Source organism: Coenobita brevimanus, chromosome 13 (assembly GCF_032717465.1).
Source record: "Coenobita brevimanus isolate Jiangsu-jjx chromosome 13, ASM3271746v2, whole genome shotgun sequence".
Taxonomy (NCBI): domain Eukaryota; kingdom Metazoa; phylum Arthropoda; class Malacostraca; order Decapoda; family Coenobitidae; genus Coenobita; species Coenobita brevimanus.
The window spans coordinates 47,762,025-47,789,875 of record NC_136966.1 but is presented as its reverse complement, the minus strand read 5'-3'; the positions used below and the strand labels follow the sequence as shown (position 1 = coordinate 47,789,875).

Genomic DNA, 27,851 nt, shown 5'->3' with positions numbered 1-27,851 from the left:
AGCTTGAAGGTAGGAGACAGGTCAAGAAGGTGGATAAAAATACCAAATGTGTGTGTGACAAAGAGAGGTATGAACGCTGACACGACCAAGAAACTAACTAGCGATCGAGCTGCCTGAATTTAATTTTGTACGGATGAGTTTATGGCCGGAGTTAGACACCCGTTTTTAACTTTACATTCTTTGGATTGACCCTGTCAGACGGGTGATTGTGCCATTACGTGGGAAATGTTTTTTTTGACTTATCAGGTGGAGCCAGCTTAAATTGTGAGTGAACAGGAGCGTGGCTCATTCAGTGGGGTAAAAATTGATTAGTATTTCATTGTCAGTTTTTTTCTTGCTCTCCGGACCCCGACACCCCCCTTTCCTGGGGAGGTAGAGGTCTGGATGGTTATGATGTTGAATAAAATGGTTTGTACACACCTACGAAAAGAAAACATAGCTAGTGTACGTAAGTTCGTCAGTGAAATAAAATTAGTATTCATGGGCTGAGTGGGTTGCCGAAAGGGGTGTACACTCTAAAAAATATCTTCATCCAGGTGATCGATGGATTTACAGTGAGTGTTGTTATTGATGGCGTGTTTTCGCCCAAGGAAAATATTTATGAATGGATAATGAACTTCATCTGTACAAAGTTCCATCTTTATGCTGTACTGGTAAAGCAGCAGATATACGCATTCATGAAAGTTGCTGGAGATTACTTCCAAGGGCTTCGTCTAAAGTTTCACGATGTTAAAATGGAAAAGTTTTGGATATTTTTTCAATCAAGTGTTCAGTTGCGAACATAAGTTCGTCTGACACTTCAGCACTTCTGCTCCTCATTTCTCTCTGCTGGATAATAGACCTACGCTGAAGGAGACTAGGTATACTCTTATAATATGCATTAAGGAAGAAAGTGGAGGACAAGCACGAAGTATTATGTACAGCAGACACACAAGAACTACAGGCCGGCTTTTGATCCTGACCGTACCTCATCACACATGTGATGAACTTACAGGTGTCAACACAAACATCAAACGTTTATCAATAAACGTAAGAAAGTTGAAGTGTCCTGCTATTGCACCCTGCAGCTTGCAGCGCAGTGACATAGATAACAGAATTTGCATACCGCGATTGACCGGGATAGGATGGATGCTTTTACGTGTATTTATGGCACAACTGAACCTAAACACCAAACACTGCAGAGACAAAAACACATTGTACTCCTAAAATCAAGGGACAACACAGGAAGAAAAGGGAAGCGTTGATTAATGCACTGATGCATATCGAGTTCACGAGAAACAATATGATAAATAATTTTCTGCCAAGTTCCAACTTCCCCCTAGATACGACAGATATTTTTTTACATCCCCAGGTGGGATTCTCGAACATTTTTTCTACGATCCTTTCCCTGTCGGAACTTAGAATGGATTTTGCAGGGAGAGTTAGATGTACTGAAAGTTTACATTCTCCTCTCGTTGTCCGCCCTGATAAAATAAACATACAAACTTATACGGTAGTTTTCCTCTCGAAACAAATATATGTTTTTGTAGGAGAGCAAAAGACAGGGAAAGCCTATGCATTCTCCTTGCTTTTTTCTTTCCTGCCAAAACATATCACACCTGCGACAAGAAGATGATCGATAAGCATGTTTATGAATCTGACTCTAGCTCTTTACTGAACTGCCGGTTGGTAAATGGAAGGAACCTATACTCTTGTCTTCCAAGTGATACTGTATTTCGCTTGAAAATGAAAAATGTTTTAGTAATGATATACATTCGACTTCTACGCCAAAACCTTCCCAGGCAAAGCACACTGGATTCTCATAAGGGAAATCTATAAAGGAAATTTAATTTTTATGCTTCCAGATAATATAGTTACTGGTGTGAACAAGAAGGGTGTGTTAGTTTGTACAGCAAAGTGGACCAAAACATCAAACGTTGCTGATACAAACCACAAGATATTCATAAATACCACGGGACACATATGTTTCTACAACTGTTCTCCAGTAAGGAAGAGGCTCTCTGGCAAAAGTCTCTGTGAGACATGGATCATCGTCTGCTTATTAACTTTATTTGTTTATTTATTAATTTATTTGTTTATTTAGTTATCTGGACGAATAGTGTAAGGGAAGCGTGGTGGAGTGTTATCATGGCATATTATGGATTTTTCCGAGTTACAAAAGCATGCAGACGCAAGAAATGAGATACTGTCACTCTTTTACGATCAGCGGGAAGGGTATGTGGGAGAATATTTTCATAGCAACGTGATTGCACACACGCTAACACACACGGCAGAACTGTTCGTGTGTATGTTATCATATGGCCAGAGACTCGTTGCCCAAAAGGAGTAAACTCTGGACTCACCCACATTGACACAGACATCCATGAACTTTTATGAGTGACAGTGCAGTACCCCCTTGACACGTGTGATTCCAGACAGTACTCTTTGTGTGTGTGTGTGTGTGTGTGTGTGTGTGTGTGTGTGTGTGTGTGTGTGTGTGTGTGTGTGTGTGTGTGTGTGTGTGTGTGTGTGTGTGTGTGTGTGTGTGTGTGTGTGTGTGTGTGTGTGTGTGTGTGTGTGTGTGTGTGTGTGTGTGTGTGTGTGTGCGTGCTTGCGCGCGCGCTCTTCTTTATGCTCATTGCACACGCGACTCATGGAACCAAGCAAGTGAAAAGAATCAGCTTGAGAACATGTTAGACAGAAACATCGGGCATCAAAAAAAAAAAAAAAAAAAAAAAAAAAAAAAAAAAAAAAATGAAATACTACAGGAGAAAAAAAAATGTACTTCATCAATTTCCAATACATTTGAAACACTCCTACTTGACAGCCCAAACACTGTTTTACTATACGGCCTCATCCGTGATACGATACACTACCTTATGTTCAACAGCCAAATTCTTGCTTTACTCAATGACTGCTAATGAAGGGCATTTCTGCTGATGTTTTCCATCCGCCAACACCTCAGTGAGCAACTTGTAGCAACGGAGCAGCATTAACCCGGGTCCTCTCTCTCACCCTCCCTTTTATATCACTTCAGACTTAGACATCAAGTACATTAGTTTATGTTATAACACTATGGAAAAATAAAAGCGCCAACTTTTCCACTACCGTAGACGCTACCCAAACAGAACACAGGTATCTCTAAATCACAATGATTACCCACCCCATTATCGTCTCTGGTAGCCCTCTTTTAGTATCGGTACCTGAGTGCAAGGAACACTGTCCTACCGCAAACAGAAATCGTGCCATTGGCAACAGGATCGTCCTACATTCCGTCCCATCATTGCAACTGCGAGGTAGTGCATACTCGCTCTTCCCCCTGACAGCCAGGCACAGGACCAATTCTTTCCTTCGCTCAGCCGGGTAAAAACTGAGGCAATCACGTCAGTCAACAAGCAGCCCTCCCGTCCCTCCACCCTGCTCACAAGCAGACAAGGATCTGTGCAAGCTTCCTCGTTCCATCCACCTCTCTTGGTCTGCCCACTTATCCATTGCACCAGATGATATGTGAGTTGTACGAAAGGGGTCTCATTATTATTTTCCGGATTCTTCTTTTAATGTTACCTCTTTTACATGTGCTCCTGCCTTCTTCCACTTCCTCCTATTTATCTCTTTCATCCGCTGTATTGGACGATGTGTGTTTTGTGAGAAAGATGCCTCATTGTTTACTTTCCTCTACTTTCAGATTTCTTCGTCTTCATTTTCTTCTTGATACTTCTCATTCCTCTACGAACAAAATTGGTTTCGTAGCTCCTGGATCGATGCACCGATTCTCTGCTCACCTATCCACTGCACTGCAGCAGACGATATGTGTGTTGTGCGAAATGCGCATCCTTTTTTTCTTTTTTTTCTTTTTTTTTTTCGTACATATAGCTTATACTACTTCCACTTATATTTCATTTCAAATTCTTTACTATTACCATCACCACCATTATTGCACCAAAAGGGAGAAATCATGAGCTCCAAACAAGGCTATGCCAGTTATCCTCCTAGTAACAAGTGTAGGATATTTGCTTTCATTCATCACCTCATTTAGGTTATTCATAACGGAAGTACTTAATACTGTTGATTTAAACCTAATTAATACTTGTTTTCTTATCAAAACTATTACTACTATTGCTTCTTCTTCTTCTTCTTCAGAGTTCAATTGTTTTAGTAAATCGTATCAATATTTATCACTCCTTCTGCTAGTGACGTACTTGGGGAAAATACAAATGTTCCTGGCACTTGACTCTCAGTTCAACCCGCGCTCCCTCCCCTCAGCAGTCTCTCTATTATCTGGGACGGCTTAGCGTGTGGAACATAAAAATGTACTTTCGCAATCAAAAGTTCGGAGACATTTCACTGTCGTGTGTGGCGATGAATGGGGTTGAGTGAAATATTCTTATGCGATAGCAGAAAGAGAATTACAGACGGCAGGAGACAATGCTAGCAGGCACTATCGACAAATTTTTATTCATTATAGCACAACACTGTTAGATTATACGGACGAGAAAACTCGACACAAATCTCACTCCTTTCTTCCGTGTGCCTGATGGATCCTGTAGTGAAGGATATAGACAGGGTTAAGAGAGTAGTACTCTCTTAACCCTGGATATAGACAGGTACCTCCTCGATCCCCTGCCCTCTGTCTCCCGGCAGATGACTTGACATCCTTAATGGCTGAGTTGGTGGTGTTGGAACGCACTCCAGACTTTTTTACTGCTGCACTGTGACAGCCCTGACAAAAGCAAAACCTTTACCGTTTCCATCTTTCTGTATTCGCTACAACTTCGTCAATCTTTTCTTCAACGTAGAAGAAAAAAAAAAAAAAAAAAAAAAAAAAAACGCGGTCGTCCTGATTATTCCCTAGTTTAAAAAAAACATGTCTCTTTACACAGTCTGCCATGAACGAAAATTTGCTTCCTTATATTATTCTTTTATCGCTGCAGTTTCCTAATCTTCCCTCCTGCGTAGCACGACGAAACAACGTGAAAGAAGCACCGCTGTTTTCATGTACTCTACCCTGACGAGGGATCAGCAAGTTTTCATATTCCAACAAGCATATCGTCCGTCTCTTTTCATTTCTGGAATCGAACCTCCTGCTGCAACAAAAATTCTGAATATGATGATCACCACACACACACACACACACACACACACACACACACACAAAGCAGCGATTTATCATATTCCATTATTTTTGTTTTCCCTGTGCACACTAGGGTATGCATTCGAAACACTACTCCATTCTCACTTCTCCCAGGATCAGTCATTTCCCGGATTTCGTATACAGCCTTTATTTTCTGTCCGTTTGCAACACTACCTATGTTTTTCCCCTAAAGATTAGTGGTTTCTGTGATTCCACCAGCTGTAACTTCTTTCCTTACACAATCAAACGCCATCTGTAACACTAGTATGTTCTCACTTATCAGAATATCACTCATTTTTTCAGATTCAGTTTTTTATTTCCTCTCCCCACACCACACCCTTCATCTCTTGCACTATTTCGAAGTATTTCAAATCCAGGAAAAACGATTTTCCTGATTCCAACAACTTATTTTTTTCCCAGTGACCAACACTTAAACGATTCCTGACACGCGCATCCCACAAAGGCTGACAACCTAGTCACTCGGCCGGCACTCCTTTCAGACTCCTCACACCCTGCTGACCACAAAATCCCTTTCCCGTTCTCTCAATAAGCCAGGTCTTTGATGTTACCCCTGGTTTTGTGATCTGCTTCAAATGGGAGGATATAAAAATGTAGTGTAACGTTGAGGCAAGCGTATTACTTGGAAACTCACAAAGCCTTTTCAGTCTGTATTACTCAGACTTATGAAGATCCAAATTGTGGCTTCCAGCACGCCAGGATAATATCTAGTCACCCTTCAATAGCTTCTCAGTAAAAAAAAATAAAAATAAAAGAAGACTTTAACTCTGCTTTATGTTACCAAGAAATCAGCGTTTTAGGACAGTTCAAATTGCCGTGAATTATAATTATATTACAGACTCTTTAGGTCAGACAGCACAAACAATATGCACTGGCATTACGCTATATCCACAGCGTATGAAAACATGTAACATCAAGTGTGCGCTATCACTCCTCATACATCGTTCACGCTGGTAATTAGTGGATGTGGAGTGAGGAATGAGGCGTGTTAATACCATACCACAGAGCATTAGGCGTGTTAATACCATACCGCTGAACTCTTTTAAATGACAAGGGAAAACTGGTCCCTCTCTAATGCCCGGCTATTACACAACGCACGCGAGTGATAAATGGCTGTGGAATAAAGGTGATGCATATTCAAGTGTCGCTACGGTAGATACTGTGTGAAACCTTTGCTTAGTGTCCCCTAGGTTGAATTATGTTTTCTGGTAGTAGTTATAGCAAAAATAATCATCACCATCATCATCATCAAAATAAATAATAGTGCTTATTGTCGCACCACCACAAGAGTATCCCCTGAGCTAAATAAAGCTGTCTTAAGGTAACAACAAAATATACGTAACGCTGTAGAAAATCCTTTCATTAAGACAGGTATTTCCTTATTTGAGTAAGATCTTCAAAAATTATGGCTTGTCGTCCTCTTTGCAACTCAGCTTTTCAATACACTTGAGTCCGTAAATACAGTATCGCAATAGCGTTGTCACAGTTGATGGAAATGATACAGGTACATGTTATTGTTTAAATTATTCAGGTACAAGTTATTCTGAACAATCGCTTACATAAAATCATTACTGTCCTTAAAATAAAATACACGGTGTGAAGAGGAACATTTTCATCATCAGACAGAACTCTCATTATACATACTTTTGTACTTCGATATCTGATAATTATATATAATCAGTTACTGCAGTGTTGGCTTCTGGTATGACCTATCTTCAGTTTCTTATGAGTGAATAGCAACTGACTGACAACCAAATGGACTTCCATATTAACAATCAGTACGGTAACAGGTTTGGTTACACACACACACACACACACACACACACACACACACACACAAGTGGGTGGTTACTGTCCCCCTTGAGCAAGGGGACAGGTGAGTGTGTGTCACAGCCTTGCCCTTAGATCGGACTATATGAGCTCTCAGCTCCCTTCCGGGAGGGTAAAAGCTGACGATCACGACCATCAAGTGATCCTGACCGACCCGGTAAATTACACACACACACGCACGCGCGCACACACACACACACACACACACACACACACACACACACACACAGATGTAGATATATAGAGATATTGATATACATTTTTTTTTCTACTACATCAGACGGTTTTATTTATTCAGGAAGGGCTTCAGACTGGAGGGGTTAAGTACACTACATTCATTAACAGAGATTTCCCTTACGCTGAACAAAATCATCAGGTACTATGAAGACTACTCTGAACACGTCCTCGTACTGTAGAGCTTAAAGACTCAAGAATCTTGTCAATAGTATTTTACTGCAAATAAAAGAAGCTAAAATAACCTCTAGTGAGTTTTCATGATCCGCATTTCGTTATATTTTAGATTAGCATCAACCTCTTTATCAAGATAACTCTAGTATTCTGTTTTAGGTAACGCCGGACGATTGTATTCAGCTGAAATTCGTGGGATGCACAGTTTTAATAGTGTCACAAACGCTCTCATGATCGGAACAACTCTAAGAATCTACTCCAGTTAATGTCAGACGATTTTATTTAGTTGAGAGTGAGTCATATAATTCTGAGTTTTACCCTTCCAATACCGTTAGGTACTTTATTCACCATTGCTACCACCTATTTATTTTATTCAGCTTGGGAAAGACTTTTTAAACTGGAGGGGTTCCACATAGCTTTCGTTGACGCTCTTTTCTCATAAGCTGAATAAAACCGCCTGGCAGTGGGAATAAAATATAAAGACGTCACTGTACTGAAGAGGGTAATTACACCACATGGCTCCTTGCAACAATATTTTGCTGAAAACACAAACAAAAAAAATTTTGGGTGTAAATAATCCGCATGTCATATGCTATACTTTAGATTACCAATGAATCAGAATTATTTTACATGCTTGACAATTTCTTTCTGCTTAAATTTGTATTGGTTGGGGCAGCTCTTGTAGTCTAAGCTATTCCGACTAATGCTATGCGACTGTATTCAACGGAGAGATAGTAATCGATGCCTGGGTGTTAATATTGTCGCCATTAACCCTTTCAAGGTCGGGGCAGCCTTAGTAGCTATTTTATTCTAGTTAACGTCAACGGCTTTATTTAGCTGAGTGAGTCACAAAAGCCCGGGTGTTTAGAATAATTTTTACACAGTTTGACGCTTCAGTCTTTCTCTCACTGCCATGAAAAATTGATCATGTAGAGGAAATGCGGTTATTTTCACACCGTTAGTTAACACCCCAAGGCTAGTATCACTCACATTTGCCTAAATAAAAATCGTCTGGTGTCAGCGGGGATGCAATGCTAGAATTGTTCAGACAATGGAGGGGGGGTATTGGCGGGTGCATTAACATTCGCAGTCTCCTATAACTCACTTTTAACGGAACAGAATCGTCTGAGTTAGTTCAGATACACGACTAGAGAACACGCGATCATGAGTTAACATTGCAATAATTATAATGAACCAACTGTACATCCCAATCCTGACGCAATCATTATAACGTAGATTATGTTATGCAACTGTAATACTGTCCAGTATAACTCGTAAGAGAAAATTTTGTATATTTTCATTTCATTCGTCCCGTCCTCATGTAACTATTTTTGGACTGGGAAGAATTTTTAGTGGTGAATGTGTGAATGAAGACTTTATCTAACCCTTGCAGTCCAAAACGTTTATCCTTGCCTGATAATATGGCACAAAGTACAGGATAACAACACAAAATAGTCAAGGGGTTGAAGCCATGTTGGGCGAGGTTATCGTCAAAGCCACTAGATTGCATAAACAAATCTTTTGCCATGATTTCTTGCTCTAACAGCGCTTGAAGGTCTGCTTTAATTTTACATCCCTAAAGTCCGCCTGAAGCCACTCTTTAACATACAGCCAGGTCTTGTTTGTTCCTGAGCCAGACTGAATAAACCATGCTGTCTCGCTCGAACATTTACCTTGTCTAGTCTCGTCTTGCCTCGTCCTTAACATTTTCTCTCTTGTCTCGTCTCGTTCTGGATTTAGCCTTGTCTCCTTCCACACAAGTCTCGTCCTAAACTTTGCCTCTACTCGTCCCATCCTATACCAACAACCTATTAAACTTCACGACTTGTTTCGTCTCTTCGCAAAATCTCGCCCTAATATTCATCTCACCTACTCGACCCATCTCATCCTAGCGATCGTTTCGTCTGCTTGCCCGATTTCACCACAACATTCAGTATTCGTATCGTCAACGCATCCCATCTCGTCCTAGCATTCGTTTCGCCTACTCGTTCCATCATGTTCAAGCGTTAGTCTCGTCCATTCGTCCCGTTGCCCTATTATTCGTCTCGTCGACTCATCGCGACTAGTTCTTGTACTCGTTTCGTCTCGCGTCGCCATACTGTTTGTGTCTTCTCGTTACATTTCGTCTCGTCCAAGTAATAATTCCTTCTCTCATCTCATCACCTCCCACAGTCCACACCTCCATTACTTCCCCCCCTCCCTCTTTCTCTCCTCACTCACCTCTCTCCCTTTCCTTTACTCCTCACTCCCCCTACCTTCCCTCCCCTCATTCTCTCCCTCTCCCTCTTCCCCCCCCCCTCTCTCTCTCTCTCTCTCATCACGGGGCTCCTCGCTCACCCACCACCCAGACCATGCGTATGTTAATTAAAGTGCTGGAGTATCTGCGGGAGAGAGAGAGAGGCAAGGAAGCGTGGGATAATGTACAAGAAGGTCAAGGTCAGGAAGGAGGTCAAGTGTGGCAGGGGAGTAATGAGGAAGGTGGTGGGTTGTGAGGCATGCAGATGATGGATGATGAGGCAAATGGTGGAAGGTAGTGGGTGATGAGGAAGGCAGATGGATGATGAGGCAGGTGGTGGAAGGTAGTGGGTGGCGAGGCAGGTGGGTGATGGATGATGAGGCAGGTGGTGGGTGGTGAGGAAGGTCGTGGTTTGTGAGGCAGATGGGTGATGAAACAGGTGGTGGCTGATGAGGATGATGGGTGGTGAGGCAGGTGGTGGTTGATGAGAAACATGGGTGATGAGGCCGGTGGCGAAAGGCGAGGCAAGTGGTGGATGATAAGGTGGTTGGCGAGGCTAATGGACGGCGAGGTAGGTTGTGGGTGACGAGGTAGGTTTTGGGTAGTGAGGAAAGTGGTGGGTGGTGAGGTAGGTGGTGAGTGATCAAGCAGTTGGTGGGTGGTGAAGCAGTGGTGGGTGATGAAGCAGTGGTGGGTGATGAGGCCGGTGGTGGGAGGTGAGGCAGGTGGTGAGTGATGAGGCTGGTAGCGGATGGTGAGGCAGGTGATGTGTGATGAGGTAGGTGGTAGGTGATGAGGCTGGTGGTGGATGGTGAAGCAAGTGGTGGGTGGTGAGGCAGTTGTGGGTGGTTAGGTAGTGGGTGATGGGACAGGTGGTTGTTGGTGGGGCAAGCTGTGGTTGGTAAGCCAGGTAGGTGGTGAGGTAAGTGTTGAGTGGTGTGGCAGGTGGAGAATAATGCACAAGGTGAGGTGATGTTTGGTACAAAGTGAGGCAAGCAGGAGTGAAGGACGAGGAAATGAAAAACGCGAAAAATCAGACTAGGTTGAAGGTGAGGCCAGTGATGATTGACGAATATGCGGAGCGATCATGATGAAGTCCATGTGGAGAGAATGTAAAATGAGAGACTGGAGAGGAAAGTGTGTGTAAGTGAGATGGGAGGAGTAGGAGGGCGAGACGGAGGATGAGATAGACTGGATGGGGCGAGAGGAATATGAGAGAGGGGTGTGTGGGTGAGTGGGGCAGGTAGCAAGTAACTGCAGATGAGGAAAGTGAATGGCTGAAGCAAATAAGTGGTGCGTGTGGATGAGACAAGCAGCAGACGAAATTGGATGAGGCAGGGGAGAGTAAGTGGATGAGACAAGTAGCAGGTGTGAGCGAAGAAGGTATTCACAGAAAGTGAGATATTAGGTAGTTATTTATCCAGGCAACGGGTGAGACAGACTTAAAAGGCCTTCAGTGGATGAGGCAGGTGGATGAGGGACGTGAGGCAGGTGGATGAGACAGGTGAGGCAGATGGATGAGGTAGGTATAAGCAAGTGGATGAGTCTCACTGTGTTACCCCCCAAAAGCCACCAGATGGAGGAGCTAAGTTTAATTAACTTCTTGAGCGTTACTCTCTCTTTCTCTTTCAATCTCAAACTCTCTCTTAATTAACTGGTAACATTTTTAGGTGAGGAATAGACAAGAAGTTTCTGAGAACGTGCAATATAAATGAAACTGCCGTAATTAGGGCGAGTTTAGCCGATATAATCTCCGGGCGATAGGCAAGGATGTGCATATTAAACTTCACAGCTTACTTTATAATTACCTTCATTATCCAGCACAGGATTTTGAAGAAGCATCCACATGACTTTTTCACATTTTCATTTTTTTTTTTTTTTTAACCCTTCAGTTCGATGGCATTCTTTATACCGGTATATTTGCTTTCCCACCTCTACAGCAAACAATATATTCAGATTATGAAAGGCATTATGCAAGGCTGTATTGAACTCTTCACTTCAAGGAATCTGTCCATGGGTGGATTAATTCGTCTGGAGGTTAGTAATGAATAAAATATAAAATATATTTTCAAACTGAAGGAGTTAATCATTTGGGATTTAGATAATTACGGAAAAATAAAATAGGACATGGTTATTTTCTGCTTAATGTTACTGGTATGACCACGGTGACCTAGGCTTATGGATATGATCCTACGCCAGGTCTTTTTATGACATTCAGTTTATCGTACACCTACTCCATAGATATTTACTTCACTTATTACACCTCAGTATCCTATTGTATGTTACAGTTGCCAACCATACTGGTGTAAGATATATTTAGCATGCAAGAATTATCAGGGTCTATTATCCAAAATAAACTGGTAAGGATGAGGTGCTACGAGTCGCCTGTGCCACAGGTAATACGGTTCACTGATATTTCAGATGCCTTGCACACAGGAGTGTCTGGTCGTTCGTTTCCCAAGGATATTGTACTCTCCTGGACAAAAGCTGGACTGATATTTCAGTTCTGCTTCTCACTTGCCTCTCCTGGCTGATATTCTTAAACAGCGCGAGTCTTGGTTTCCTTGCCCATATGTGATATTCTTTGATTAGATGCGTCAGGGAGGAAAGTAACCAACACACTCCAAGTGTGAAGTAGACGCAGTGAAATTTTAAGTCTACTTTCTTCCCTGACTCAGCATGCCTCTACAGATACTCCGTTCCCCATTTATTGACTTTTAAGATGGACGATGCTGTATTGCAGTCTACGCATATCAGAGCTTATGCCGCTTTGAAATGCATTACATAACTAGAATTGCAAACAGGCTGAAGAACCAGTATATTCCCACTGTTGCCAGACATGCTACAACAAATGCACCTAGCCCTGACATGATCAGAACAACTCTAGTATTATATTCCTGCTAATGCCAGAAAGTTTTACGGAGCTGAACCCAGAGTGTTCATTTTATCATTAACCCTTTCATAATACAGGCAAAACTAGTATTCTGCCCCAGTTAATGCCAAACGATTTTATTCTAACGAGATTGTCACACGACTCCAGGAGGTAACAAATTACAAGAGATATTATAATTATACAGAGCCAAGAGCTTCACAGGCTTGATTGAGGGGTGGATGAATGTGTGCCTAAGTTTACTGATGGCTCTCCTGCTTTTGTGATATAGTGTAATTATATTTTGATCCCTCGCATCCCATGTAGCCTATAGGTGGGAAATATGGATAAAGTATGATGATTCCTTTTCCGTGTATGAACATATATAAAATCTGTGATGAAAAGTTTGAAATGTGAAGAAAATGTCCCCTAAACTGTGAGAAAACATGAAAAAGTTTAGAATGTGAAAATAAGTGTGGGAAAAGTACGTGTGTGAAAGTGTGGAAGTGAGAAAAAAAGAGGGAATGGGTAAAAATACTGAAGGAAATGATGAGGAAAATAAAGAGCTTCGAAGAAAGAGAACGAAAGCGGAGAAGACCGAATATTTGGATATTCAAGGAACTTCATAACTAGACAGGTACTGATCTCCATTGCTGAACCTACTTTTTTTTTGTGATAGCTCAAAAACTGTTGGTCAAAATGCCACCAAGAAGTATACAGACCTGGTCCAGGACCAGACAAAACTTCTAGGGCCAAGAAGTGCCTCATTTATGTTTTGTTTTTTCCTGTATGGAAGAGCAAGAGCAAACAGTCGAAAAGTGAGCCGTGTCCGGAATATCGTTATGTTATGCATGAATGACATTATTTTTTTTTTTTCCACGCAAGTATTTGGAATATACTCTTTTCGCGGGATTTCCTTCCATGGTCATATATGTGAAGTAGTTTTGAGTAAATTGAAGTTAAGAATTCATGATTTTTGGATATTATTGGACCTGTGACCTTAAAAAGGTCAAAGTCACTGAAACCGAGTCAATGTAATAGCGTCATGCTGTTTTACAACTTCAATAAGTACGATGAAAAAAGAAGACGAAATGTGACTGATTAATAATAATAATACCTAGTTACCTATTTACTTATTGTGTAGCTACTTACTGTGTAGCTATGGAAACTTCACTATATCTATATAATTATGGTATATAAAGTGTGACATTTCGGCCTCATAAACATGTCTGTGACCTATGAAAGTAGTTCAAGGTCATTCATATTTGGAACATGTACTTGGATTAACCTAAGGTAGCTCCTTCTGTAATATCAACAAAATTTGAAGTCAAAGGTGTGGAAGAGAGTAACGAAGCATGGGCACATTTTACATTCTTAATAATTGGCTAACTGTATGCATAACTGTAACCTTATTCCTTTCATATAATAAGAGGGACCACAGATACATTTCTGTAAAGTTACAGCTTTTTTAATTTTCTCTAAAAAGTGTTATAAAAACAGTAAGCAGATGTGAATTTGGTACTTTCCGCTAGGCTAAATGCAAAATATTCGGCCAAAATTTTCAGCAAACTTTCTTAACATACGATTTTCAATCAAACTGCTGTATCAATTAGTTTCTCACATATTTGAAATATGCAATATTTGCACCATGATTGAGTGTATGACCTTCAAAAGTAGGTCAAGGCCTTTTATACTTGGCACAAGTATTTAGGTAACCCTAGGGTACCTTCCAGTATAATATCATCTAGACTTAAGGAATAAAATAATGAAAAATTAAAACACTTTCCCAAACAGCAAGGTTATCTCTCTATCTACATAAGGCAAAACTTATTAATGACAAATAGTTACCTACAATTACTGCACACCCACGATAGCAAAGCCTCACTGTACCTGCTCACAGCTTGTTGTTTAGATTTACATCACTTTAACCCGCCCCGTCCCGTCGACGTATGGGTACGTTGCAACGATTTGCATTTGCCAGTCCCGGCGACGTACCAGTACGTCATGCAATTGCAAGGTCCCTAATTTGCACAATTTTCAATTTTCGTGCGTGATTTTTCGTATGTATACACGGGACACCTTCCTCTATTCCTCTACAAGATGGCAAGCAGGGACAATGCCTTACACCGCATAACCTCCCCCCTCCCCCCCTCACGCCATTGTCTTGGCAAAGGACCTGTTACCAGTGACCTGGCTAGTAAAGATATTCAGGGCCAGAGTGATTCCCCAATTGATGACAATGTGGAAGACAATGTTTACATAGCATTAGAAGAAGAAACAGCCAGAAATAATGATCATGTAATGTGGCAAAAAAAGGTCAGGTATGGTGATTAGTTAGTGAGTGAAACAATGCTTATAATGCCTTTATTACTGCTTGAAAACCAATATACTCTCATACTAGATATACATTCGTACCAAGTAAATAAATAAATACCGTTTATGAGTGGATAAAATAGTTACCCTCCCATAGAACTCGTTTTCTTTGGTGCCAGCATGTTAGAAAACCCAGTCAGGTAAGGAGGAACTCCTACCTGGATTGGGTATTTTAAACCTCAGGTGAGGGATTTCTCTATGAATTTTCAATGTTTCTCACCAAAAGCGAAGGTTTTAGCCAAAAAAAAAATTTTCAAAAATACCTCAGGACTGGGGGAAGTCAGAGGTGCGGAAAACCTCGGGACGTGACGGGTTAAAGGAACGAAGAAGGTAAATTGAAAAAACAAACCGTTTCCAGTTTCTAAGACATGTTTAATATAAACAAAATCTGAAGACTTGAAGGTAACTTTTTGTGTAACATCAACTTGGGATCTGAAGACAAAGTGTCGAAGAACGCATGTGTAATTTATCCGTTTGTCTCAATAACTGGCTAACTCTACGCTTAATTGTAACCATGTTCCTTTCAGATCATAAGATGGACTACAGATACATATCTGGAAAGTTACAACTTTACAGCTTTCGTGATTTTATCTAAAGCGTGTTGCAAAGAAAAAATCGGGCCAGATTTGAATTCGGTACTTTCCACAAAGCTAATTGACAAACTATTGTCAATTATTCAACAAGCATTTTTGAATAGGATTTTCAATTCAATAGCTGTATTTCAATTAGTTTCTGTGACATTTCACTTTCAAATATACAATTTTTAGGATAAAAATGAGTACTGTATTTCACCTTCGAAAATAGGTCAAGGTCATTTATATTTGGCACAAGGACTTGGGTTACCCCAGGGGACCTTCATATGTAATATCATAAAGATCGAAGAAAAAAAGTGCAGAGAAATCAATAATAATAATGGCGAACGCAAAAAGCTTCAGCACTTAAGTGGCGAAGCTTAATAATAGTGTGCAAAATTATATCTACCCACTGAAACTGTGGATAAAGTTTCGCCTGTCTGAATTAGTAATGGAACTAAGAAATCCGCATACCATATAGAACACCTGAGTGCTAGCAAGACAACACAATAAACCTCTTCCGTCACAGCATGCAGTTTACGTTTAATCATGCTGTTACACGAATTTATTCAATGTGGTGGAAGCTTTAACTGGAAGGATTTTATTTGCTTTCATTAACTCACCACTAGGTGGGTACTCTTTTAAACTATTTAAAATCGGCTGACAATGCCAAGGCTAAAACAAATAACGTAATCAAGCTGAATGTATTAAAAGCATTACTACACTGTAAGGGGTTAACCAGTTGTGCGCAGTATCTTTCATACATATTGATGTTGGACAATTACTGAAATTACTTAATGGAGGGGGGGGGGAAGAGTTGGGGGGCTCCAGTATGGACCTATAAGAATCTCAACGAAGTTCATATGCACAGGGCTTTACGCAAAGTCCTTTTCAGGCAAAATCCGACATGCTGCAGTTCTGGGCCATAATAGGGTTGATGAATTTTTTTTTATATCTTAATACAGGAGGCCCCTTTTATAGGTAAGGCGTGGCTTCGCTGAAGTCAATGGGAGTGAAACACATCACGTCTGAAAACTGTTAATGAACGACAGACGGGTAAAATCGTGATGGAGATCCACCCACATCTAAAAACACCTCATCGTACAGGAGGATACTGTTATACTGAAAAACTTGTATTAACACCAGTGTCAAAGTACTCTAAATAATAGGATTCAGTTATGTTATCCCTTAAATTGTGGTGGATTCCCTTCATCTGAATTCAGGTCTCTTATAAGTTAGCCGGAATGCAACAGAATTCTTAATTCTTTAACACAACGTTATCACCTTCACTCCTTCACTTTTTTTTTTTTTTTTTTTATGCTACCACCTGACGAATTTTCTTAGATCAAGGGGGACTTTTCGGACTGTGGATGTTTAAGGGTAAAGCCTCCACTGACTTTTTATTACGTAGTCTTCCCAAAGCTGAATAATATCGCATGTGTTAACAACAATAAAATCATTAATCATCATCGTATTAAACGGATAATAAAACCACATGGTAACTATACTTATGAATATTATGGGTTCTGAAATAGCAATGATGTTACCACCTGTAATATTAATATGTTTCTGATGTACACTACAAGAATTACGATTTAGTTCTGGTACAAATCACCCTTTACTTGCACACAGGTATTTTTTTTGTGTGGATAAAACACAAGTACTTGTGACGTACATCACTTGCTGCTGATATTTTCACATTAATTTGCACAGAGAACACAATACTTTAACACTAACACTAATGGGGTAAGAATAGTAATTCCTCAGTATCCGATAATAAATTACCTGAACCCTCTGGTGTATAATTTAGAACAGGAAAATTGCCACTACCATCCATATGAAGCGCGAATAAGGCATTAAAAATAATCTTATACCCTTTTAAATTTCCAGATATTTTAAGAAATTGCAATAGGTGTGTATTATTTTCGTGCTTATGTAGCCTTTTGCGATTACTGGAAGAGTGGTTACCCTTATTTATTTTGCAAAACACTTGAAAACAATGTCTACGACTATTAGGGTGCCTTAGTTTGAAAACGGTATACGATATTCATCATCATCCCGGCTCTTTTCCTACCTAAGGAATGATTGAACTAGTATCCAGTGGGAAAAGTAACATCTGACGGAGGGAAAAAGTTCAAAAGCCTGCACAGTTAAATGGGCCACACTCTCATTCGCTCATCACTCAAGCTCCCGGATTCCTGACTCAACTTCAGGCATAAAGTTTCACACTTACGCCCTTCACATTACCTAACAGTTTCGGTCAGTTGGACGACCATCACATGAGATTGCGATTAGCAACTGTGTGTAGTGTGATGGAACTGTGTCATGTGGAATTTCCCGTGGTATGAATTGATAGATCGATATTTGGAACGGTATATGGTGTGCTGAGAGTGAGTGTAATGTGGAAATGTGTTTGATGTGCAGGAACACTAAGTTATGGAACTGCGTGTGGTGTGGAAGAGTCGGAGTGATATCTGGAAATGTGTTTGGAGTGGAAAGAGTGTATGTAATGTGGGGTTGTGTGTGGTGTGTATGGACACTTGGAGAGTAAGATGTGAAACTGTGTGATTTGGTGGGGCTGTGTGTGGCGTGGAGAGAGAGTGTGATGTGGAACTGTGTGGTGTGTTGACTCAAACCGTCAGCGAGCTAGAGGCATCCTTAAGACATCACTGAAAGGATATGTGACGATTATTATCTCACCTTTCTGGCTCGAAAAGTCTCTCCTAGCCCGAGAAACACTGCTTGTGTACAACAGTGACACGATATAAAAGGCGTCACTGAACTTTAAGTCTTAAATGGATCAAAAGAATGCACTTACCAGCCTCATCGGTTGTGCGGCCACTCGCATACCACACAAAGTCAGGAACACTAGTGATCGTCTGAGAGATGCCGAAGATGTGGGAGAAAATTTACCCCAAATTTGCGTTTGGCTACTTAACCTTGATGGGCGGGGCTAATGCTGCCCATGTTATCCGAGTTGCCGGTTAAGAACGATGGTGAATATTTACCTAGGACAAACATACGTATTTTAAATGTTGAGGATGTTACTGAATCTTTTAATACATCTCATTATATCTGTTTATCTCCTTTCCGGATAACTAGAAAGAATGTTCATCTGCCCAGAGAGGGTGAAAATAGAGAAAGATAAGAGTAGCACAGAACGGATTTGAGCGACCTGAGTTAGATAATTTCCTTGATCATTTTTTTATTTAAATACATCAGCATATCTGAAAGTCCATAATGACAGGCGCACCTGTAGGACTGAGACAATAAGTGTGCATGTCCCGACACTGAAAGCATCAACGAGACATAAGAGGCCATACACTTTTGCCAAAGTGTACCTCACAAATAACCAAAAATTTGGTGCTCGCCTTCTCTTCAATACTGACGGTTGTTGACTGCATCTCTAGTGCTTAAATGGTAAGTAACCCTTCTTCACCATCTGTGTAGGCCTACATTGGCATGGGATTACGAAAAAGCCGTAAGGAAATTCGACTTTGCATACTCTTTCCTTCAAAATATTGGGATAGGAACAATTTTAGTCGAGCCACGATCGCAGTGCTAAATAAAACTATAGCGACTGATGGCAACCTGATCTGTTCAGAGGCCGAGGAATGCACCATATTCAGAGTCTGGCAAGGGCAGGCTGCGCATAGACAAGCTAAGAAGGAATACTATACTATTTTTTAATACGTGCAAAAAAGGAGAACATATTAACACCTACACGATCACCAGCGCACAGTGGGTATAAAAATTAGCCGGGTGGAAAGAAATAATCGGTCTAATACAGTACAGATAAATATCCTGCTTTCAATTGTGTCTTGAACCAGTTGTCTATTTCTGCACTGAGCAATAATCAGTCTGTTGACAAAGTCCGCTTCACGTTCCTTGAAAGTAAATCCCTCCATGAGTAAATGTTCCGTTAATACCAGGGAGAGACGACCCTTATAAATCACCCACTGGTTCAAACTTCTAAGCGTGAGACAAGTGATAGCAAAGCCGGAACCAGGCACTCGTTTATCTGGTAACTGAGTGTGAGAGGGGTGAGGTTATGAAAGGTGGAGGTTTAGGGGAGATGAAGGGTGATAAAAGCTCCACGAATCATATGCTGATTTTCCATGTTGAAAGACATGACCACGGCGGCAGTGTCCGATGGTGACTCTGACAGGTAACACTGCAGTGTGCCATGTACCTGAATTGTGTTGCGTAGGTTCGAACTACAAGTTTCGAAACGATCAAGGTAGGGTGGGAGTGCGGGAGAATAGATGGCTGTTGCATATTTAATTAGTGCATCATGAATGTAACGTAAGCAAACAAAAAAAAAAAAATAAATAAAAGACCCATCAATACTGAGTACAAACGGCATCCTGTACTTCCGTAAAACAGAAACTCTTAGATTAACAGTGACACACCAACTTCTTACCTGTCACAGTTTTCTTAGATATTACGCTCACCGACCGAAAACACACAAAAGACACAAAAGTTCCAGTATATTGTAATGATTATCTACAGTATAAAATTTCAGAGTTAATTTCACTGCTGCTCAGTGTGCCTCAAATGAGCTTACTTCTGTTACCAATTGTTATACACCTAGATGACAATTCAGATTTGTGTTGGACACTGTTTTCTCACAGTGGGTGCAACTTCGCACACTATGGTTGAGAGAAACACCTTCATGCGGTGGTATCGATATAACCAGGCGGTTCAGCTCCCTAATTACACAGACGTCCCTCTTCCTCGAAAGGAGAATGTGGACGTGCCTCTTCCTCGAAAGAAGAATGTGAACCCGGTCCACCGGGTTCACGTTTCACATGGGTCTGGGGTTGCAACTACTACAACTACATAAGGCAAACCCACATGGTGATGCACTGGTTAGCAAGTCCAGCTTGGTACCCGAGGAGCCCGAGATTAATACTCTGGCCGTTCGGACTCTTGCATAAGTTAATTTGCCCCTTGTCTCTCTTGATCGAGCTGTAAAAGACCAGAATAAAACATCGACACTGCCAGCCGTATTCTAGGAAGACTGGGACAGCAAAAAATTAATGACCTCCTAGTCCTTAAGGGGCTTTCACACATTTAGGAGTCGGACGAAGAATCATTGCGAGTTGCTACTCATGAGACACTCTGCACCCAACTCCTGACAATTCCTCTATAGTTCTACGGACTCTCGGCACTGTCTCTGAACTCCTTGCCCACTGATGATGTTTTTGACATGTTCAAAATTTATTGAGAACCGCTACGAATTTTTTTTAACTCGTAGTGCGTACCTAAGGCGTTCGTGACTACTCTTAGTGACTGTTAGCGACTTATAGTTACTCTAAACGGATTCTTGTATCAAAAATCCTTTGCGAGTTGCTAAGAATCGTTGTGAGTAACTAAGAGTAGCCAGGAGTCGCTATGAGTTGGTAAGAGTAGCAGGGAGTCTTCCGAGAGTAGGTGGGAGTTTCACAGGAGTGCTCAAAAGTTTCGTTTCGTTTCATCCTCGAGTTACGACGAGTAGCTTAGAGTTATCTATGAGTCGCTACGAATATACCAAGAGGATGCAGGTAAAAGTGCGGTAGGAGTCACTGCGAGTTTGCTGGGAGTCGGTGACCGTTGGTTTTGAGTAGTGGGATCCACCATTGGGGACGGCACCTGATGGCAATATGCTTGTCGTCCAAGGCACCGACTGCTTGGTGGAATTTCCATTTGTTGGAGAAAAGGGAAGCCACCTCCTTCCACTGTTCCGGCTTTGTGGGTCAGGCCAGGACATCCTTCAGGTACTCTACAACGATGGCCTCTCAAGTCTGGGGAATGATAAGTGAAATGGTATTGTGGGCCACTCTGAAGCCATATGAAAGGGTTTTGTAGCTATCACCAGTGGCCAGGTAGCGTAGAGTGATGGCCAACCTCAACCGAGGTGACAATGACTTCCTCCAGAAGACATCTTGCTTCTCGATACGGGAACCAGCCCTTACCAGCAGTTCCATGAACATGTTGTCATCCTCTCGAAGAAAATTCATGAAGCTATGGGAGTCCTCTAATTTCAACTCTTCAATAAGTTTCTCGTACTGGCCGTACATAGGACGTCGTAGCAGCCATAACCTGCTCCAAAGGGTTCTCCTCTTTTGCTTCTTTTTCTTCTTCTCAAGTAACAGTCTACTTGTTGCCACATTGATGTCGGCCGCTTCACATGCCAAATCCACCTGCAGCTTCAATAGTTTCTATTAGCGGGCACCTTCGGCCATGGTCGTTGAGGATACATAGGTCTATGCTGCATGCAAGCTTGCTGTTAAATGAGTAGTCGACCTGCATCACATCCTTATATATATATATATATATATATATATATATATATATATATATATATATATATATATATATATATATATGTGTGTGTGTGTGTGTGTGTGTGTGTGTGTGTGTATGTGTCGTCCGACACTCCTGACAGGCTTGCATCAAATTCTTGATGGTTGTAGCGCACTCGTAACTACTTTAGTGGGGGTTTTCGCTACTCTTAACTCTTCATGGGTAATCGTCGACCTTTACGGACCATTTGATTAGGCTATGCGTAGTGACTCTTAGCTACTCATAGCCTCGCCCTAGGGAACTCTTAGCAATGCGTAAGCTATGCGTAGCAACCTGTAGCGCCCACCTGGCGCACTCCTAGATTGCTGGATTCTTGACCAAATTGACAAGAATCCGCTAGGGGTTTGAACTCTTGTCGACTCTTCGTCCGACTCCTAAATGTGTGAAAGCCCCTTTAGTGACTCGTGCAGTTGATATGCATTGCTCTTAAGTTTTCTGTTTTGCATATACAGTATAGCTTTGTCTAAGCCAGGCCAGGCCATAAGATGTGGAATTGTTTTTTTACACTGTAACATACTAAGAATACACTGTCGATGGAAACAGTGCAATATAACGTTACTAAACAATGTCAAACAATTTTGCTGTTCAGGCAACATGTACAGTATCTTGAGTAAGGCATTTCAGCATCCACCGCATCATTTCCCAGTATGATAAGGCTTACATGTTTACGCGCAGCTTAACTTATCTTGGTGCTGGAGACAGACGCCTTCATGTGGTGGCACCGATGTGAGCGAACGGTGGAGCTGCCCGGATATACGAACGTTGTTCAGTCCACTCCTTATTTCCCGGAGGGAGAATGGTAGCCTGCCGAAAGAGGGCAAATACGGCCAGTAGTTCGCCGGGTTCGCGTTCAAATGAGGCTGGAACAACAACAACAACAACAACAACAGCAACTACTACTATTACTACTACTACTAACCTATTTTAACCAAATCTAGTCTCTCTCTTGGAAAGGAAAACGGGCTCAACTCAACTACACTTTGGAGTGAGCACCCAAGCAAACACGAATATATATATATATATATATATATATATATATATATATATATATATAGCCTAACTTAACCTAAACTTAACCTAGATTATTCCAGCCTAACCTAACCACAGCCTAAATTAACCTAACCTAAATTAACCCAACCCAAGTTAAACTCATTTCACGATTTGACTAGGCATTTCATGAAATGACTGATTTCACGATTTGCCTGTAACATATCTATCTATCTATCTATCTATCTATCTATCTATCGATAGACAGATAGGTAGATAGAGAGCCTTAATCATGAAAATAAACCCTTTTTGGGAAAAAGTCAGGTCAAGGGACAAATGACATCCACATTTGACAAGACCTGTTGACTCTTCCATGGAATTTACTGTTGAACAATGGAGCGGGTGTGGTCAGGGCGATTTGAGCTGAAGAGAAAGAAAGTGTCGAGCCTTCAGTTTTAGCCACTTGGTTCCAATGACGTCTTTTTTATATTTTATTCTTGATATCTCCAGATATTCAAATTCATCATATAGGGGCATTTAGAAATTAAGGGATAAAATGTTTTCCTTAACTGCTTTAGCGGTGAAGGTCCCTTATAAAATTAAATTAATTCTGCAGTCGCTTGAATAAGAGAATAAGGCGTTCTACTATGTAGTCAAACACATTCAGTTCGGTGACATTTTCCATTATAGGTTTTGTTGTCTAACGTCAAATTTATTAATTTCTTGGAAAGACTTTTCAAAATGGAGGAGTTAGAAATGGTTTTGATTAAGTATTTAAATGCATAAACTAGATAATATCGTTAACAGTTAGTAAAAATAAATCAATAAAACACGTCACTGGAGTGAAGAGGTTAATCCCTTGGTCAAGACTGGCCTTGGAAACTCCCTCTTTCTTTCCTCCTGGCCTTTTACACTTAAATTTCCCACTCAGACATTTATTACATCTATTCTCTCCACTGTTGTCTCGTTTTCTCTCTCTTCTCTTTTTCTTTTTCTCTTTTTTTTTATCTTTCCTTGGTAACGTTCTCTTACATATATTCTTCCTCCTTTACTCTAGTCCTTTGTTTCTGCTTTATAATTTTATGACTTGTTTGTCTCATCTTTCTCTCCTCGACTCTTCCTTCCTTCTTCCGTATTTTACTCTCGTAGTTTTTTCTTTTTCTTCTTTCCTCTCTGTCTCCTCCATTTCAGCAAGTGTTTTATCATTTTTACACGTCTGTAATCTGACAGTGTTGGCAACCTGTGGTCATTGTTGAAAACTAAGATCTTTCGTCCGGACACCAATTTTACATGTTCTTTTATAACAGATATTTACACAGGTTCCTGGGAAGACAACTTATTGTGTAAGGGGTAATGAAGGGTATGTTTAACTCCACCAGGTGGGAAAATCTCTCCATGGCGGAATCAGATCGCCCGATGGTACCAAGGATGAAAGATAAATACTTCCTCGAAGTGAAGGGGTCTAGGCTTCCTATGTTAGAAAACATAAGTATCTTAAGAACCGAAAAATAATCTGTTATATAAAATATCTCACTTCATCCTTAGATGATTAAAAAGGAGCATGATGATGATTATGATGTTCATGGTGGTGGAGAAAGATAAAATGAAATCATATATTCAGTCTCGGCAAAAAAATAATAATAATAATAATAATAGGCATGCACTGTCAAACATCGAATTAGAGAGCTTACAAATTACGTGCTCAGATTATTAATCTTTAATTAGATAAAATTAGCGAATGGCTCTGTTCATAAACAATATATCTGCTATTAGGCCTCATTGTATTAAATTAGTGTTAACTGGAAAATTTAATTAGCCTGTGTCATGCCCGTGAGGCCCTGGGATGATGGTGGTGGTGGGAGTAATGGGTAAAGGCAGGAGTGTGTGTGTGTGTGTGTGTGTGTGTGTGTGTGTGTGTGTGTGTGTGTGTGTGTGTGTGTGTGTGTGTGTGTGTGTGTGTGTGTGTGTGTGTGTGTGTGTGTGTGTGTGTGTGTGTGTGTGTGTGTGGAGGGAGGGCTTGGAAAGAGCATAAATATTATGCACTCCTGCCTCCCCACACCACTCTGCAACCACACACCACCCTGTCAGCGCACAATACCCAGTCACCACACACTACCCTAGCCCTGCCACCACACACCACTTTGCCACCGCACACCACCCTGCAACCACACACCACCCTGCAACCACACACCACCCTACCACCATTCACCACCCTGCCACCGTACACCACCCTGCCACCATACATCACCCTTCCACCATACACCACTCTGTCACCACACACCACCCTGCCATCACACACCCGCCCTGCAATCACACACCACCCTGCTGCCATTCACCACCCTGCCACCATTCACCACCCTGCCACCATTCACCACCCTGCCATCAACACCACACCGCCATCACACACCACCCTGTCACCACACACCACCCTGCCACCATACACAACCCTGCCACCATTCATCACCCTGCTATCACACACCATCCTGCTACCATTCATCACCTTGCCACCACACGCCACCATGCCCACCATTCACCACCCAGTCACCACACACCACCATTCACCACCCTGCCATCACACGCCACCCTGCTACCATTTCCCACCCTGCCACCATTCACCACCCTGCCATCAACACCATCTTGCCATCACACACCACCCTGTCACCACATACCACACTGCCACCATACACAACCCTGCCACCATTCATCACCCTGCAATCACACACCATCCTGCTACCATTCATCACCTTGCCACCATTCACCACCCAGTCACCACAAACCACCCTGCCGCCATTCACCATCCTACCACCACACACCACCCTGCCACCACTCACCATCCTACCACCACACACAACCCTGCCACCACTCACCATCCTACCACCACACACCATCCTCCCACCACACACCACCCTGCCACCACACACCATCCTGCCACCACACACCACCCTGCGACCATTCACCACCTTCCCACACTTCACTCTGCCACCAGTCACCACCACCACACAAAATTTCAACATACACCAACACACACCACTCCGTCCCCATACACCCTACCACCACCCTGCCACTCCACACAGTACTGCTACACTGGCCTGGGTAAGTGAGAGAAAAATGGATCTCATTATGGCAATCTTCACACAGTTTTTTTTTTTATTCGACCTGTGATTAAGAGGATTAGGCTAATGGCGATTGATTATTCCTTAATGGCCAGATACATGGAGCCGTTTATATCTGAGCACAAACAAACGTACCGGTATTGTACATATGCACATTTACATCCACCGGAAATACATATAAAGATAAACAAAGCACAGCAAAGCCTCCCCACACACACACAGAGAAGCACATTAACACACACACACACACACACACACACACACACACACACACACACACACACACATACACACATACACACACACACGCACACAAACAAGCACGCACTCAAGCACGCACTCAAGCACGCACGCACACACACACACACACACACACACACACACACACACACACACACACACACACACACACACTGAAACAGAATATACACACATGCGCATACGTAAGTATGTATACACACACACACACACACACACACACACACACACACACACACACACATTGAAACACAACAATATACACACATGCACATACGTAAGAACGACACACACACACACACACACACACACACACACACACACACACACACACACACACACACTGAAACACAACAATATACACACATGCACATACGTACGTACACACACACACACACAGAAACACAACAATATACACACATGCACATACGTAAGTACGTACACACACACACACACACACACACACACACACACACACACTGAAACAACAATATACACACATGCACATACGTAAGTACGTACACACACACACACACACACACACACACACACACACACACTGAAGCATAGCAATATGTACACACACACGCACATATATAACAACAGGCACACGAGCGCGCGCGCACACACACACACACACACACACACACACACACACACACACACACACACACACACAAGCGCGCCCGCGCGTACATGACTGTATCAAACCCATACCTTCAGGAGCAAAACAGTGAAGATGATGAGAGTTTCGTAAAAGTTTCTATCAAAATCCTCTCCAGCCACAAAAATACCAAAACACACAGGACATTAAGCTTCGTTGCTGGATTAGGCCGCTGAGCGCTAGAATCTCTCTTCCGTTATACTCTTGCCCTCTCTTGACGAATATACTCAGCTATGGGAGGACTTTTGGTCTGGCCTTCGAGAAACCTTTCGTCATATGATGAAAACAGTTAAATAGAAATGACGTCATCCGACCACCTCCAACCTCTTTTTAGGAATTCAAACATGAGCATAACACGATCGTCAACTTAGGAAGTAACTTGACTATTTGACCACCAAGCATCCTCTGAAACCAGAAAAAGAAATGAATTTATGTAGACTGTTAGCGTCTGAACTAGCGTCATAAGGGCAGAAACTGCTTTTTGCTTACCTCCAGTTTGACCCTAAAACTCGACCCGCAACAGTCAATATAACATACAGGTCTCCAAATGGGAACACGATAGAAGCAAACAAACACACGGTTAGACAGTTTTGTTTTAGGCCCATGTTTCCCTCGAACAAGACCATCAAGAGTCCATATTAAATTTTGATCCCCAAATATAAGATTGTATTGACTGGAAAAGTAAAATGGGGAAACAAGGGGATTCCACCAGTCTGACCAGCCAGAGAAGTGATCTCGCAGGTTCCCTACAGATGGGAGAACAGGAACAACAGGGAAACTATTAACCCACCAGTCTCATTGGCTTAAGAATCGATCGCTCAGCTGATAATCCGCTCACAATTAAATCTGGCCTCACTCCCATCTCAGGGATGCTCTAATCGCTCCGTTAACAAGCTCCCAGGGTACGTTGTTATGTTGTCTGCGTCGCGATTCACTCGGTCTCCGCTTCCAGGTTATATTTCAGGTGTCGCTTGTGCCAGTGTTTGCGGATTAGGTCCGTACTGAAGGTGTCTTGGGTGTCTTCGTGGTACCTCTTCCGTTGCGATTTAGTTTGCTTATTGCTTT

At 41.8% G+C, this 27,851-nt stretch overlaps 1 pseudogene; it reads right to left on the bottom strand.

Annotated features, from left to right (window-relative positions):
* Positions 1-20,630, bottom strand: part of LOC145415656 (uncharacterized) — a 127,511-nt pseudogene extending 106,881 nt beyond the window's left edge.
* Positions 20,631-27,851: the final 7,221 nt, after the last annotated feature.